The 14,490-nt window shown below is 48.0% G+C and overlaps 1 long non-coding RNA gene across 1 annotated transcript in view; it reads left to right on the top strand.

Annotated features, from left to right (window-relative positions):
• The window catches only part of LOC127679347 (uncharacterized), a 58,940-nt gene extending 47,510 nt beyond the window's left edge, over nucleotides 1-11,430 (top strand). Inside the window, exon 3 of the long non-coding RNA XR_007976747.1 lies at nucleotides 11,304-11,430. This is a non-coding gene — a long non-coding RNA (uncharacterized LOC127679347). The remainder of the gene's footprint in view (nucleotides 1-11,303) is intronic.
• The last annotated feature ends 3,060 nt before the right edge of the window (nucleotides 11,431-14,490 follow it).

Below are 14,490 nucleotides of genomic sequence, written 5' to 3'. Positions count from 1 at the left end.
CATGTGCTGTTCTTCCACACCCACACCAGACAGCTCACAACTGTCAACAACCCCCAGGATCTGATGTGTCTGCTTCCTCAGGAACCTATGCACCTGTGCACCCCCCCCCCACACACACACATACATACAGAGATGCACATACCCTCATGCACACAAACACATCTATACATAATTCAAAACTTTTTTGTCATCCTTCCATTTTTGCTTTGGTTTTTTTTTTCTTTTTCTTGGTGTGTGTTTTGAGGTAGGGTTTCTCTGTGTGTATGTGTGTAGCCCTGACAGTTCTGGAACTTACTCTGTAGACCAGGCTGGCTTTGAACTCCTAAGTGCTAGGATTAAGTTGTGCACCACTACTGCCCAGTCAATATATGTGTGTGTGTGTGTGTGTGTGTGTGTGTATGTATATGTGTGTGTGTATGTGTATATATATATGTGTATATATATATACGTATATATATTTCAAAATTTCATTATTTTCAAAATGATATATCTTGAAACTATCTCAAAATAAATCTTGGAAAAAATGGTTTATTTGAGAGTTAGCACCCCTCAAAACTATTTTGGGAGAATCAAGGTACTTTGATACTGGACTTTTGTACAGAACAGGAGGGACAATGGGAACACATCTGGAAGGTTCTCAGTTGAACAGGGTTTGTGTTTCTCTTTGACCTGGGCATCCCTGTGGACCTCAGCTTCCCTGGGGCTAGTTCCTGCAATTCTTTAGACAAACACATCACTGTTTTGCAAGTTAAACTTCATAACACGGGTCAAGTTTTGTGCTAGCTGATACACAAAGCTAAAGAAGAGGGTAGGGAGGTGCGTTACGCAGTTTGATGTTATGTGAAGGTTACCAGGCATCTTAGATTATAACCCCCCCCCCCATCTTAATCACTTGGGTGCAGCTTTTCTTTATAACTGAAACTGTAGGACCAAGGGAACAGAAACAAATTAACTCTGCAAAGGACAACTTGTAAAGGATCTGCCTTAGTCACAGCTGTACCTGAACCATGTATCCCAGGCTGTCTCAAACTCACTAAGTAGCTGAGGATGCCCCTGGTCTCTTGAGATGCCTCTACCTCCCCGTGGAGAATGCAGGGATGGCCAGCCTGCACCATCATAGCCAGTTGATGACAGTGCGGCCTCTTTGGAAGTATGCTCCACTTTGGTTTTTGCTTGTTAAATCCACAAGCCCAGCACAATAAGTAGTACCATGGTACTCTGCCGACGACTGACTACACACAGGATGTTATAGGGATCAATCCCGGGGTACAATGATGTCACTTTATTGTAAGAACTACCAATACAATAATAGCCTTCCACACGTCTCTGTAAAGATCCATTTCTGGGCTGGAGTTGAAGCTCATGGGTGGAATGATTGCCTAGCGCGAACCAGAGTCTGAGGTCCTTACCCAGCACTCTCCCCTCCCACCCAGGGGACAAGCCTTTGCTTACCGCAAATAATGTTTGAAAGTTAATATCTGGGCTGGAGAGATGACTCAGAGGTTAAGAGCACTGACTGCTCTTCCAGAGGTCCTGAGTTCAATTCCCATCAACCACATGGTAGCTCACAACCATCTATAATGAGATCTGATACCTTCTTCTGGTGTGTCTGAAGACAGCTACAGTGTACTTGTATAAATAAAATAAATAATTAAAAAAAAAGAAAGTTAATATCTCCCCTCATCTCCCCCAGCTTAAGATCTTTGAGTTTAAGGAAGAATAAAGGTTACCCCTAAAACACACATTTACAAACATGAAGGTAGGTAAACTATCTGTTGAAATAGAACTGGGGGCGGGGGGTTGGGGGCGAAAACTAACCAAGGCTTAGAGCTCTAGAGTGCAGGCTGAGCTCAGACTCCTGTGGAGCCTCGGGCTGGCCTTTCACAGTCACTCTCCTCCCTCTTCCCTCCTCCCTCTCTTTCCTATCCTCCCACTCTCCCTTCCTCCCTCTTCCCCCCTTTCTCCTCTCTTGTGTCAGCCTCTAAATAAGGAGTATCCCAGGTGTGGACCCTTAATTGAGTATCAGCACTTGGGGGTGAGGGAGAAAGCCTTCTGAGGATTCTAAGGGGGTGTTTCCCGATTGTCCCTCTGGGGCTGGGTGGAGACATTTCTGACTGATAAGTTACCTTAGAGCAAAGAAACCTCTAAAGACTGGGTGGAAAATATTGTTTGAAACCTTATAAAGTTCCTGGGGGAACAACAGTTATTTTCCTTTCACGTTGTTTTTCTGCAGCACAAAGGTGTGCGCTTTGAGACAGGGCGTGCCCTACCACGCAGGCTGGCTCGGTACTCTCGCCAGTCCTCCAGATTCAGCATCTGGGTGCTGGGATTATGTGTGTGAACGGTCACCGATTTTTTAGGGCAAGTTTTTTTTCTTTTTCTTTTTTGAGACAGGATTTCTTTGTGTCGCCCTGACTGTCCTGGAGCTCACTTAGTAGTCCAGGCAGGCCTCGCTCGCACTCTGCCTGCCTCTGCCTCCCGAGGACTGGGGCTAAAAGTGTACATGTGCCACCACACTTAAGAGAGCAAGAGTTTTATTACAATAAGGTATTAGAAGTCACATTTCTTCTGGGAGTGGCATAATTTAAATATTTATATTATTTATAAATGTAGACATTTCTAGATAATTATATTTACATTTTTGATTGTGAGCCCGGACTTGAACAGCATCTTGCCAGTCCTCATATTATGCTTGCATCTATCTGTTGGTGTTACTGGTGTTGAGGGTGGAGGCTGTCCCCTCCCCCACCCCCCTGTTTGATTTCAGGGAGGCCACACCCGCTCTGCTTGGGTGGTTGACAATCTTCAGTGCACAGGAAGTAGTCATTGGATGGCCTGGAGGAGTACAGGCGCCAGTAGGCTGTCTTTTTTCAAGGTTGTGAGTTTCTAAACCAGCTGGTGCTGAGGCCTGCAGGGTGGGGCGGGCGAGCCCTCAGCGTTCCTCTTCCGACTGCGGCTGCTGCGTGGGGGAGGAGCAGGCTGCGGTATGGGGGAGGGGCGCGCTGCGGCGCAGGGGGAGGGGCGAGCCGCAGTCCCCAGAGAGCTGGCTTGGGCGAGTCCGGGACAGCCTCCGAGTGCCACTGTGCCCCAGGACGTGGACACAACCTCTCTTCACTGTGTCCGGAGAGCCCTGTCCCAAAACAGGCAAACCTGAAAGGCCTCTGGGTTTCTAAGGTTCGCCTTAGATTTTAGGCCCCTCCACACTCATGGATCTTGCATCTGTAAAATGGGGCTAAACGAAAATTACAATAAATGCGATATAAATGGAAGAGGCAGCGGAGAGGAAGGCATTCACCGTGCTTTGTGGATGTTGTCACAAGCGCAACACAAAGACAGGGCCCAGACAACAAATGGCTGGCTTTGTTCTGGCTTAGTGTCGAGGCCACTGCAGAATGACGCCCTTTGTGCCTTCAGTCGGCCTCGGGGATTATACCGGAGGAGGCTCGGAGCTGTTTTCCTGGCTGGAGACATTGTTCTGGAAACAGGCTAGGTTGCCATGGCTACAGCTCCCCAGGGCCAGGCCCTGCCCATCTCCAGGCAGCCAGCCGTCAGCCTGTACGGTGCCTGCTGTTCCCGGGTCACTCCCGGCTCGGTGGCCTCCTCCCACCCAGCACTGCTCGGAAGTTCAGATTTCCCAGATGGCCTCTGAGTCCGAAAATAAAACCCTGCGCTTGCCAGACCTGAATTTTTCTTGAAACAAAAGTCAGTAGACTGAAAGCTTGTTGAAGGTAGGACCATCTTTTCATTAGCGTCACCAGGACCACATCCTCCACCCAGAGTAGGGGGCCACACAGTAGGCTCTTTAGAGGGCCTGGCAAGCATGGCACCAGGGTGGCGGTAGGGTGTCAGGTTAAAAGCGCGGATTTTGGAGCCAGTATCTTTATCTGACAGGTTATGGATCCGTAACGCTACCTAATCCTTTCGAACTTGATTTTTCTCATCTCTAGAATGGGAACAGCAAGGCCGTTTGTGCTCCGGGATGTACAGAGGCTAGGCTCATGGAAGATATGAAATTCGTGGTACCATGCGGGGCTCCTAAATATTTCTCCTGCTAATCTCTTTTTAGCTTATTACATTGTCACATAAAAGCGTTGCTCTCCTTAAAGACAGCCACCTCTTTCTCAAGCAACGACCACACGAACAAATAGGATTCCTACCAGCTCACTTACAACGACAGATACTGGCATTTATGTATAAGTACTTAGTCAATATCTGTGTAATAAGTATCAGATAGAGCACACCTGCCAGTAACAAGCGTCCCCTGCTTCAAATACCACACATAAGTACTGCAAAGCAGGCTGGGTTCCAACAGTCCCTCCAGGCTCTGAGAGGGACAGAATGGAATGACATTTCATCATTTCAGCCCTGGGTCTCCCCATCGTCCCCCCTCAACATCTCAAGGGCATTTCTGCTACCCACAGACACAACAAAGGAACTCCCGGATCGCCCCTCCCCCATTCCCACAGCACCCTCTTGTTGACTCTGGAAGATTCCAACCATTTGGGGAAACTCAAGGAGAGGGAAACCACTCCCCTCATTCTCCTTCCCAAATGAGACTGACCTGGACTTTGTCTAAATTCTGGAACTCCTCAAAGTCCTGGGAGATTTCTAAGGGGCTAGGGGTGGGGGAGGGTTGGGGTGGTAGTTGCCTGGGAAGCTTCTGAACCCTGTGTGGCCTTAGGAAGCACACACCTTAGGAAGCAACATCTGTTCAACTGGGTGACAGCTTGTCCCTGGACCCTCAGGGGCTGATGGACAACAGGCTGGGGATGGGGAGGCAGTCAAAGACTTAACCGCCATTTCTGTGCGGTCTGAGGTAGCTGTTGCTTTGAGTTGAGGTGTGTCCAGCATGTGTGCATTTGGGGACACAGGAGGAGAGCCTGTGGGCCGACCTGCGCACATGCACTGTCAATGCCTGGGGCAGAAGATGCCAACTCTCCAGTTGTAAGCTGGGTGCACCATAGGCACAGGGTTGTATATTCTGTGCATTGCAAAGATATGCAAACATAGGTGTAGAAAAATGGTGTGAACTGCAGGGTGTGAAGTGCTCTCTTCAGTGCTTCAGACCCTCCTACATCCCTCCCCACCCCCACTTTCCAGCACAGACAGTAAACCAGGCTGCAAAATCCTCCCCTCCCCCAAGGCCTTGGCCAGCTCTCTGAAAACTGATATCCTGAGGCCCTTTTTCCCTCACCAGCTACAATCAGAAGCGGCAGGAGGGAAAATGTGGACAGGATCTCAACAGAGAGTCCCAACTCTGAACCTTCTCTCCGATGGTACGCAACCGATCCGGCACCAGGCCTGGTATTTCATCTGACTTTGCCACCCCAGGAACTGGAGTTAGATTCCAGCAAGTCCAGTCCAGCTCAGTTCTGACTGTAAAATCCATGCTAGATTTTCCATTTCACCCTAGTGAAGGCTCAGCCTGTGGCTGTTGTTCTCAATCCAGCTCAGAAACTGGCTCAAACCGCCCTGAACTGGATTTGGTGGCTGTTGAGACACAGTTTCTGCCTCTTTGTTAGGGCGGACCCGCCCTATTCTGCACACCTCCCGCCCTCCCCTAGCCCAGTGTCCTTCAGCAATCTCCCACCACCCTACCCCCACCACCCTCTTTTCCTTTTTCTTTAAAAAAACAAAAACATAAAAAAAAACATGAAGTAGATTAAGTTCTTTTTTAAAAGAATGGACCTAGGTTGTAAGCCTTTTGGCTTTATGATATTAGTTATTTCTGAGTTGTTATCTAATCAGTTAACATGGTGCCCTTCAAATGATACTCAGACAAACCCAGAAATAACTACATTTTTCACCCCTGACTTAAGATTTTGGGTAGAGTTCATCGCTCATTTCCATTTCATTAACTGTAAAGTAAAATAATTTGATAATTTTTATTAAAATTCAGGGCTGGTGAACAGTATCTGTGCTCACTGTCTTCCGCAACAGTAGACGTGCCAGAGGAAGAACTGAAGGACCCAGATGGTTTTGTTTTTCCAGTTGTAACTTTAACCCTGGATCAGATGGTGTGAACTGCAGGATGACGGAGGCTGACTGAAGGGGTGGTGTCTGGGGGGGAGCAGGATTCCTCCCAGAATGTGGGTAGAGGCAAAGTGGGGACGTGACAGATTCAGGACAAAACACTGCTGTGATATTTGTAAATTTTAGCTATATCACACGTAGGCATTTCTTATGTTTGGGGACTAGACAGGACGGTCGCATGATGCTAAAGTGAAATTCCTCCAGGTTTGTCCACTTGAAAATGCCCAGTTGTACGTTTATGCAATTATCTCAATAAAAAGATCAGCTTGATTTCTCTCATTCTTTTTTCTTTGACAAAAATTTCTCATTTCGAGTTTTTTGAGAACTCAGGAAGAGACACTGGAATAAGCAACCATGATCTGGGTGTGGCTCCATGTGGTGCCTGACGGCTCCCTCGTCGCCCTCTGCTGGCCAACTCAGGTAGTGTGAGAAGCTGTCAGAAAGCTGCTGAGCAGCCTTGAGTTTCCTGTCTAAACCCGAATGCCCAGCCGCCCAGCTAAGGATCCTTCACTCTGTTTGCTTTCTCTGCATCTCTTCTTATTCCTATGCATGCATTGGAAGGGGATCACCATATTTGCTTCTATAATATTGCATGGGATTAACTATTAATTATTTAAAGTTTAGTCCTAAATCTCGAGACAAAGACTGGAAACGTCCTTTTTTTTCTCCTGAGTTAAGAGTTAAAGATGGTGAGAAGCAGCACTCAGGAGGCGGTCGTGTTGATCAGGGGTTCAAGGCTATGTAAGAAGTTTGAGGCCAGTCTGAGATACATGAAACCCAGCATTTTGCAAAACAAAACCCAAAGTTGTTTATTTAAGTAATTTCAGTGGAGCATAAAGTTCTGGGGAAAGGCCAATTACAGCAGGCAGTCTAGAGAAGCTATTTATTTACAAGAAAGGGAAGGTTGACGCTCCCTCCCTCCCTGCTTCCTTCCTCTGTCTCTGTCAGAAGGTCTGCTATGGGTACCTTTGGTTTCCTGGAATCCTGAAAATGGATATAAGATAGACATGAACCCATCCATTGAATTTGGTTTTCTTCGATTCAGAAATGCTAAGTATTATTATAGGAAGACATGAAATATTTATATAGAACTTTACAGAATGTGTAAACCTTTGCGGTGATTCTAGAGAGGTAGAAATTAAGGTATGGCCTCTGGCGTTCCGATGGTCACGTGAGCTCTTTAGGACACCTCACTATCTGTTCCCTGAGCTGGGAGTCGGCTGGCGCCCAGTACCTCATATGCTCTGGGCTCAGGCCTTTCCTCCTCAGGCCTTCTTCCTCTTCCCAGTCTGTAGGTTCCAGCACCCTACAGACCTGCTGCAGAGTGTGTGCCCTGACATGGTGCATTTGTTCTTATATAGATTCACTGTCCCCTCCTCTAAGCTTCACGTCCCCCTTAAGCCATGTCTGGCTGATCAAAATTGTACAACTGGCTTGTGGTGCCGTACCTGCTACAAGGAAAAAATGTGTGTGGAACAGATGGATTAAGTTCAAGTGCCATTCTCTTGGCCCAAGCTGTTACTTCCTGGAGTCTTCTTTTCCTATCATGTGGCTCTTTGGACACTTGATCTTCTTTGCCCTTTCCCCTCCTGGACTCTTAGCAGTTGCTGGCTGACTCTAGGGTTTCTCTCCGGGGCGAGAGCTTCCTGCTGACCCTCACAGTTGAGCTCCTGGAGTCACGGTAAATGAGCCTCTAACCCCGGCAGTCCGTGTTTTCTCCTCAGTGGTACTCGATTCATCCCGAGGTGGGACTGGATTCCAGGGGTGATGTCTGAGCACGACGTTGTTTGTCCCGTGTGGCGCTCCCACCCCCACCTCCAACAGAACTTCCTTTGTTCCAGCAGAGAAACAAACGTTTACCGTTCCATCTTCCAAAAGACCTCCCTCTGCTGGACACAGCTGGACTTGTCTGTGATAGATTTAAAAGTCCCAGAATTTCAAGTAGCAATTTGCAAGGTCCAGAGCCTGTGTCCCAGACAAGTCACTCCCTCTCTGGTTGTCAGCCACACCCAGGAGTAATTTATTGAAGCTATATTTTCTTTCTCGCTCCTCTCTTCTCTATTTTTATTTCTTCCTTTTCTGGGACATGCTCTTTAGCCCCTACTGGCCTCCTGCCTCCACCTTCTGAATCCCAGGCTTATATTCATGAGCCGCCATCCCAGATTATTTGGTGCTGAGGACTGACTCTGGGCTTGTGGATGCTATGTAAGTACCGTACTAATGGAGTTACAGCCCCACTCTGACTTTCCTGGATTCATTCTATATTTCCAAAGGCTCTGGAGAAGACTTTGCAGATGTGGCTCTGTACTGTATTTTCTGAGCTGTTGCTTGAATTTAAAATTTTTAAGTGTGTGTACATGCGTGCACGAGGAAGGTTTCAGAGCGCTCTTTTTTCATTTTCAGTCTTATTCCTTTGAGGCAGGATCTCTCCTGAATAGGACCTCTTGTTATTTCAGCAAGTTCTAGCAATCCTCCTGTCTCCACCCCTCTCAATGCTGCAGTTTCAGATTTGGGCAGGTTCTCTGCTGGCTTGTTACATGGGTGATGGGATTTGAACTCTGGTCCTCACCGTTTTGAATGTGCTCTTAGCAGCTGTGCCATCTCTCCAGCCTTGGTTGTTTGTATTTTGACTCAGGGTGTTGCCTGGTACTAGCCTGGTAATTGGGTGACCCACTGTGGCCTCAAACTCATGATCCTCCTGAGGGCGAGATTACAGGTGCGAGCCAACCCTCCCAGTTCACCCAATGGCTTTGTTTACCTAATGGTTGTGTAACTGCTTAAATTTTCTCAATTGCCTGAACTTGATTTAATAATTTTAATAATAAATACAGTTTTGAGACATGATTTATTATATAGACTAGGCTGATCTCATGTTCCTTGTGTTGAACTCCAAGCCATCCTCCAGCTTCAGTTTCTGGAATGCTGGTATTATAGGCTGGTAGTTTGGCACTCTTAGGAGCTGGTAAAAGGCTTGAGGTGAATCCTGACTAGAGAAGGAGCTGCTCAGCCTGATCTCAGGGACTGATAGCTTTGTTTCTTTTAGACAGGATCTCTCTGCAAAACCCTGGCTGTTCTGGAATTTTCTAAGCAAAAAGGACTAGCCTTGAATTCACAGCAATCTGTCTGCCTCTGTCTCCTGAATGTGCCGGAAAATCTGTCCTCTGTGACCCTTTCCGCTGCATGGTCAACATAAACTAAGACATTTCCTTCTACCCCATCCCCCCTTAGAGACCTTTGACCTCAGCACAATCAGCTGACCATGGACTGAACCCCAGACCAAAGCACAGAGCCAGGTTAAATCTTTATCCCTCCTGTAGATGGCTTGTAGGGCATTTGCCACACAGACCAAAGCCACCTCATACTGCTCTGCTCTGCCCTGCATGTGTGCGAACGCAACCATTGCATGCGGAAGCGTGTTCTACCCTCACAGCTGCCTCGAAGGCTTAGCTACCGGATTCTCAGAAAGGTTAAGTAATTTGCCTGATGCCACACCGCTGCAGATGGCAGAACATAGGCAGAACCAGGATATTGTTTGACTTTCTGTTAACGTGGCACACGCTCAGTGTTCATAGATGGCACTCCTTTCCTCGCTCCCTTCCTGAGGATGAGTCATCACTTCCTCAGGAAATCTTAATATAAAACTGAGCGCCAGCTCAAGCCCTAGCTTTTTCAGATGAGGAAATGCGAGTCCAAAGACAGAGATCCAGGCCCTGGTGAGTGGCACCTGCCTACAGTGCCAGCAATCAGGAGGCAGAGGCAGCAGGACCACTGGGAATTCCGGGCTAGCCTGAGCTACACAGCAGAAACCAAGTAGAAAACAACAAATCAAAACACAGCAAACAAAAACCCGCGCAGGGTGTGTGCTCAGGCTTTGCGGGTCTGCGCCACAGGCTCCTCCAGTCAGCAGGAACACAGATCCCCACCCCCCCATCCCCACCCCCCTCTGGTCTGTATTCTTGTGACCATTTTGAAATAGAAAATTTCCCCTTTGGTGCTCATTTCTGAGTCTGTCTTTTTGACATTTTGCATGGCACAGCGGAGCCATAACTGGACTGAGCTACTCCGCTCTGCACAGTGAACAAGGAGCCTGAGGGTCCTATCCTAAAGGGACAAGAGGCTGCAATGTGGCCCTGGGATTCGCTCCATCACCGTCCTTGTTGCTGTGGAGGTGGTTGTGTTTCTTCCCCCCCCCCCCTGCAACTGTTGTTTGATGACCATTTTGTATAGCCCAGGCTGGCCTAAAGCACCCTTGGTAGTCAGGGCTAATCTTGAATCTGATCCCTCTCCCACTGTCCAAAGTGACAGGATTAGAGACTTGGACTGTGGCTGTATTGTTTGTCTCCTTTCTTTGTTGAAATGGAGCTGGGGATTTAACCTGGGGTTTCCTGTGGCCAAGCAAGTGCAGGGCAGGAGCACACCAGCACACTGCCCCTCCTCCCTCCCCCCTCTTGCCTCCTAACCTCTTTGCTTCTGAGACTGTTTGAATGGCACTGTCTTGAGTATCATCCTAGCAAAACTTCAACCTGCCCAAAGGAGTCTGAGCTTAAACTGTGAACAGATGAAAACGTAAGAGCCCAAATTCATGTCTTTATTATACTGTAATCTCAATATATTCCCATGTGCAATCTTATTTAGGTAAGTAACTTTTAATTGAACAATTACTATTATATTTTCTAACAATCTTATTGATCCCAGACTAGTCTTGAACTGTTTGCTTTGTGGCCAGGGGTGACCTACTGTGTTCACCTCCTGAGTGCATGTGTTACCTCCCAGCTGTATAAACCAATGGCACAACCACCCCGAGGGATGATTAAAGGGAAGGATTTATCGTAGGTATGAGAGAACCACCGGAGCCATCTGGAAGATTCCAGAACAGAGAGAGAAATAAGTAGGCTGAGCATGGCCAGCAGAGTGGACATGGCCGGGCTGTCTGTGAGAGGGACGTGGTGAGAGAGGTGCAGCAGCAAGAATGTGAGGGTGATAGGGAGGGCGGGTAGCTCTGGGGATGTGAGCTGGTGAGCGGGAGGGAGCGTGGGGCGGGGAGGGAAGGAGGAGGCTTGGAAATGTGCAGCGGGTATTTGTGATACACAGCTAATCACCCTGGTAGAGAATATGACCCCTACCACAATCCTGAGCCAAATCTGAAGCAAGCTTTAACTAAATACTGGCCAGGTTGATAAACTCTCTGGCCAGGTCCAAAATGGCCTGAATCACATTCTGCAGGGGCTTAAAAAGTAAAAACCTATAACGTATTACATTTCCTCCATCAGGTCCAATCGGGGACAAGCATACGTGCTGACGTATTTCCTGCCCACATGTGATCGAACGCATCCAGTGCAGATGGGGTCAGCGAACATAGGACAACAGGAACTTACTCTTAACTGCACTCAAACTCTTTACCTGTCAAGTGAAATAAATTCTCCTGTTTTTCTCGCACAGTACCAGCATTTATGTGATGCCAGCACGCACTTTGATATGCTAATAGGCACCACAGGCAGCCATATGCCCTTCTTCCAGAGGTAAGGGGAATGACTGCTTTTGGTAGAGGGGCAACAGCTTCACAAATTCCTGCGGAATGCTAGCATTTATCTAACCACCAGACTCCTCTTGTAGAGCAGATTAAATTAAAAGTTACTTACTTATATAAAATTACACAGCGATCATAGTATAATAAAGACATGAATTCTCTACCTATACCAGGCATACCCATGGAAATTAGGGCTAAGGACATAGCTCCAGCAGCCCGGCATGCATGAAGCCCATGGGCTTGATTCTCCACCACCCCATAAAACCAAGAATGGTGGCACATGCCTGTTGTCAGGCCAAAGGAAACTCCAATTCCTAAACTCCAAAGGCTGTCCAAATGTCCAGAAACTCTTGCTGCTCAGTCAGGAGTCTGGAGGCCGCAATATTCCTAGGTTAGCACTGATGGCTCCAGGGGTTCGGCTGCTGGTCGCTGGTCCACAGCAGAAGCTGGGAGAAGCTGGATTCTGTTGTCAGCAAAGGAGTTCAGCAGCAACATGATAGACACTCCCACAGCCAAGAACGGGGCAGGCGCCTCACATCCTCTCAGCTCTCCCGGCAGGGGACTGCCCCTGAAAGGTGCTGCCACTCTGGGGAGTGGGCTTTCCCTTTCAAGGACAGCACAGACCCACCCGAGAAATGTCTTAGTTAATTCCAGATCCTATCAAGTTGACAACCGACGGAGATTAACTATCATGTCACCTTTATAAGGAATATTATTTTTTCTCTCGTTATCCCACAAAGAATTTTGTCTTGGCTTTGGAGAAGTATGAGGACCAGACTGGAGAGAACACAAAGATGCCTGCCTGCAAATCCCAAGCGCAGAGTGGCTTTCCTATGCAGGAAACGGTCACAGGTTTGTAGTGTTAGGCTGTCAAGACCGACTGTCAGCTTCAAGGGAAAGGCAAGCTTTTCCCTTAGTCCCGAGGATGAGAGGATGAAACTCCCCCACCCCTTTTTTCTTTTTCAACATCTGTAACCCCATCACAGGCATAGAGACAAGTAGATTATTGGGACTTGCTGGCCAACTGGCAAGCTCTAAGTTTAGGAGAGACACTGTCTCGATGAAAGAAGGGGGAGAGTGGTACAGACATATAGAAGCTGGCCTCTGGCCCGCAGCATGCCCACGGGTACATGCACAGTGCTGGTGTGAATGGTGCCTGTCTGGGTTTTCAGTTGTTATTTTGAGACAATGTCTCACTATGAAGCGTTGACTGGCTTGAGTAGAAACTTAGAGGAAGGAATTTTCCAGAATGTATTTAGGAATGGAAAGAGCAGAAGGAGCCATGGGCCACTCGAATAAAGAGGAGCAGGGAGGAATCGAGAAGAGAGAAACCAACAAGATGTGGGCGAACCGAAGAAAGTGCTGACAGTGGCAATTTGAAGGGGATGGCCCCACGCGACAGCTGTGGTGGCAGCTGAGGTGGAAGTGAGGCCCGGGAGATCATCAGTGGGTCATCTGCTATGCGCCATGAAGTGGCTCTCTACACTGTCACCCCACCCAAGCTCACCTCTGTAGGCTGCAGGGACCACCCTGGCTCAGTCGCATTTCTGCTGCTGCCAAGAATTACCAGGACAACTGCAACCTAAGGGAGAAGGAAGGGGTTTATTTGGCTTACAAGCCATTGTGGAGAGGTCGATAGGAACTTGAAGCTGCTGACTTCCTCCGTGGAGAGCAGAGAGCAATGCGTCAGTGCACACGTGTTGGTGCTTAGAGGTCCCCTGTCTCTGCCTCCCACATGCTGGGTTTACGCACCAGCTTCCTTATTGAGACAGGTTCTCATTGGTTTGGTGAGGCAGGCTGGCCAATGAGATTCAGGAAGTTGCCATGCGCACACGTGCACCTCTCCCCCAGAAGGTTACAGATGCACACCACCACTGCCCAGGTCTTTACCTTGGTGCTGGGGATTTGAACTCAGGTCCTTATGCACACAGCCCAGCACTTTCCAACTAAGCTGTCTCCATAGCGCCCATTTTTAATTCTTTAACACCCCATCTTGCTTGTGCTTTTGTAATCCCACCCCCTAGTCACATTGGGCGGAGCCACCGACCTGTCAGTGTTCCATCTGCTCCAGCATCCTGGGTCAAGGGTGGCTTTAGGATGGTAACAAAGAGGACCATCTCCAGGCTGGCTGTCCTGGAACTCACTCTGTGAACCAGGCTGGCCTCAAACTCAGAAATCCACCTGCCTCTGCCTTCCAAGTGCTGGGATCACAGGTGTGCGCCACCACTGCCCAGCCACTCCTCTATTTCATATCCTCCCTCTGTCCAGTTGCTTGACCTGCTGCAGTATCAGACAGTCATGGCTCCAGGGGCATTGTTTACAAAGATCTCATGATTACATTGGTTCAGTCTCTGCAACAGACATGTGTGGCATATGTCTTGTGTTGTGTACGCACCTGTAAATAGATGCCTCTCGTCTGATCTCACAGTGGTTTTATTCCTTTGCTTGAACTCTGTTGGTAAAAGATGGGATCGATTACTTGCAAGTATGAATTCCACACTTACTGAGCCTCTGTTTTGTGCCAGTGCTTAATCCACAGACTATTGTAATAAATACAACATGAGTAGGAATCTAGAAACGGAGACAGACAATTCAAATATTAACAGTGAACAGTAAACACACATTATGAATGCTCTGAATAAAAATGAACCCAGGGCCGGAGAGCCAGCTCTCTGAGTGAAGGAGCTTGCTGCAAAGCCCAAGGACTCGAGTTCGATCCCTGGAACCCACATGGTGGAAGGTAAGAACTGACTCCTCCAAATAGTTCAGAGGTGCATGCGCGCGCACGTGTGTGTGTGTGTGTGTGTGTATAAAATTGTAAAACAACAATAGCAAAAGTAACGAAACAAAATGGCAGGAAGCTAATTAAGAGCAGCACCGTCAACGTGCTGCTGTTAGGGTGACCATGTGAGGCTTTTAGGCTGAAATTT

The sequence above is a fragment of the Apodemus sylvaticus genome, chromosome 2, assembly GCF_947179515.1.
Source record: "Apodemus sylvaticus chromosome 2, mApoSyl1.1, whole genome shotgun sequence".
Classification (NCBI taxonomy): Eukaryota; Metazoa; Chordata; class Mammalia; order Rodentia; family Muridae; genus Apodemus; species Apodemus sylvaticus.
The sequence above is the reverse complement of the archived record's forward strand: the minus strand, read 5'-3'. Positions and strand labels throughout refer to the sequence as shown.